Here is a 3,131-nt window from a genome sequence, read left to right on the forward strand (position 1 = left end):
TAAAAAATCCTAGAAAACCCTAAAAACTCTAAAAACACTAAAAATTACTATAAAACCCTAGAAAACGCGAAAAAAATCCTAAAATCCCTAAAAAAACCCTTGAAACCCTAGAAAATCCTAAAAATCCCTTCAAAACCCTAAAAAACCATAGAAAATGCGAAAAAATCAAAGAGAATCCTAAAAAACCCTAAAGAATTTTGAAAACCCTAGAAACCCTAAGAAACCCTAAAAATCCTAAAAACACTAAAAACCCAAGAAAACCTTAAAAAATCCTAAAAACCCTAGAAAACCCTAAAAAGCCCTAAAAACACAAAATCTTTTTTTTTATAGTTTTTTAGCGTTTTCTAAGTTTTTAGTGTTTACTAGGGTTTTTAGGGTTTTTTAGGATTTCCTAGAGTTTTTAAGGTTTTCTAGGGTTTTTATGGTTTTCTGGGTTTTTTAGGATTCTCTAGGGGTTTTAGTGTATCTTAGGGTTTCGTAGGGTTTGTTAGAATTTTCTAGGGTTTTTAGGGGTTTTTAGGATTTTCTAGGGTTTTTAGGGTTTTTTAGGTGTTTCTATGATTTTTAGGGTTTTCTAGTGGTTTTTAGAGTTTTTTAGTGTTTTTAGGATTTTCTAGGGTTTTTAGGATTTTTTTAGGGTTTTCTAGGGGTTTTTAGTTTTTTAGGGTTTTCTTGGGTTTTTAGTGTTTTTAAGGGTTTTTAGGGTTTCTTAGAGTTGTTTTAAGGTTTTCTAAAGTTTTTTAGGGTTTTCTAGAGTTTTTAGGAGGTTTTTAGGGTTTTCTAGGATATTTTAGGGTTTTCTTCGGTTTTTAGGATTTTTCTAGGGATTTTAGGATTTTTAGGTTTTTCTAGGATTTTTTGTTTTTTTAGGGTTTTTTAGTATTTTCTAGGGTTTTTAGCGTTTTTATGGTTTTCTAGGGTTTTTAGGGTTTTTTAAGGTTTTAAGGGTTTTTAGGGATTTGTAGGATTTTTTAGGGTTTTCTAGGGTTTTTAGAATTTTTTAGGATTTTCTAGGATTTTTAGGGTTTTCCATGATTCTTAGGGTTTTTTAGTGTTTTCTAAGGTTTTCTGGGGTTTTTTACGCTTTTCTAGGGTTTTTCGGGGTTTTCAAGTGTTTTCTAGAGTTTTAAGAGCTTTTTAGGGTTTTCTAGTGTTTTTATGATTTTTTAGGGTTTTCTAGGTGTTTTTTGTTTTTTAGGATTTTCTATGGTTTTCTAGGATTTTCCGGGGGTTTTTAGGGTTTTCTAGCGTTTTTAGGATTTTTCTTGGGTTTTCTAGTGTTTTTTAGGTTTTTAGGGTTTTTTAGAGTTTTCTAGGGTTTTTAGCGTTTTTTAGAGTTTTCTAGGGTTTTAGCGTTTTTAGGGTTTTTTAGGGTTTTCTAGGTTTTTAGTGTTTTTTAAGGTTTTAAGGGTTTTTTAGGGTTTTCTAGGGGTTTTTAGGGTTTTTAAGGTTTTAGGATTTTATATGGTTTTTAGGGTTTTCTAGAATTTTTTAGGTTTTTTATATGGTTTTAAGGGTTTTCTATGGTTTTTAGGGTTTTCTATGGTTTTTAGGGTTTTTTACCCAAAAAACTATAGAAAACACTAAAAAACCCTACAAAACCCTAGAAAATGCGAAAAAACCCTAGAGAATCCTAAAAATCCCTAGAAAACCCTAAAAAACCTAGAAACCACTAAAAAATCCTAGAAAACCGTAAAAAACCCTAAAAAACTTTAGAAATTCCAAAAAAACCATAGAAAACCCTAAAAACACTAGAAAATCCTAAAAAACTCTAACAACCCTAGAAAATTTAAAAAATGATAGAAAATCCTAAATAACCCTAGAAAACCCTAAAAAACTCTAAGAACTCTAGAAAACCCTAAAAAACCCCAAAAAACCCTAGAAAACCTTAAAAAACCATAAAAGACCCTAAGAATAAAATCCTAAAAAAACCCTAGAAAACCCAAAAAACCCTAAAAACTCTAGAAACCCCTAAAAACTCTAGAAAACCATAAAAACTTTAGAAAACCCTAGAAAACCCTAAATACCCTAAAAATCCAAAAAACTTTAAAAGACCCTAGAAAACCCTAAAAACCCTAGAAAAAACTAAAAAAACAGCTAAATCTTAGAAAACCCTAGAAAACCTAAAATCCCTAGAAATCCCTAAAAAATGCTAAAAGCCCTAGAAAATCCTAAAACCCCTAGAAAACCCTAAAAAAACCCTAGAAAACCCTAAAAACTCTCAAAACACTAAAAATTGCTATAAAACCCTAGAAAACGCGAAAAAAACCCTAAAATCTCTAAAAAAACCCTTGAAACCCTAGAAAATCCTAAAAACCCTAAAAAACCATAGAAAATGCGAAAAAATCAAAGAGAATCCTAAAAAACCCTAAAAAATGCGGAAAACCCTAGAAAACCCTAGAAACCCTAAGAAACCCTAAAAATCCTAAAAACACTAAAAACCCAAGAAAACCTTAAAAAATCCTAAAAACGCTAGAAAACCCTAAAAAACCCTAAAAACACTAAAAATCTTTTTTTTTTTATAGTTTTTTAGCGTTTTCTAGGTTTTTAGTGTTTACTAGGGTTTTTAGGGTTTTTTAGGATTTTCTAGAGTTTTTAAGGTTTTCTAGGGTTTTTATGGTTTTCTGGGTTTTTTAGGATTCTCTAGGGGTTTTATTGTATTTTAGGGTTTCGTAGGGTTTGTTAGAATTTTCTAGGGGTTTTTAGGGTTTTTTAGGATTTTCTAGGGTTGTTAGGGTTTTTTAGGTGTTTCTATGATATTTAGGGTTTTCTAGTGGTTTTTAGAGTTTTTAAGTGTTTTTAGGATTTTCTAGGGTTTTTAGGATTTTTTAGGGTTTTCTAGGGGTTTTTAGTTTTTTAGGGTTTTCTTGGGTTTTTAGTGTTTTTAAGGGTTTTTAGGGTTTCTTAGAGTTTTTTAGGGTTTTCTAAAGTTTTTTAGGGTTTTCTAGAGTTTTTAGGGTTTTCTAGGATTTTTTAGGGTTTTCTTCGGTTTTTAGGATTTTTCTAGGGATTTTAGGATTTTTAGGTTTTTCTAGGATTTTTTATTTTTGTAGGGTTTTTTAGTATTTTCTAGGGTTTTTAGCGTTTTTATGGTTTTCTAGGGGTTTTAGGGTTTTTTAAGGTTTTAAGGG

Source organism: Arachis hypogaea, unplaced genomic scaffold (assembly GCF_003086295.3).
Source record: "Arachis hypogaea cultivar Tifrunner unplaced genomic scaffold, arahy.Tifrunner.gnm2.J5K5 arahy.Tifrunner.gnm2.scaffold_29, whole genome shotgun sequence".
Classification (NCBI taxonomy): domain Eukaryota; kingdom Viridiplantae; phylum Streptophyta; class Magnoliopsida; order Fabales; family Fabaceae; genus Arachis; species Arachis hypogaea.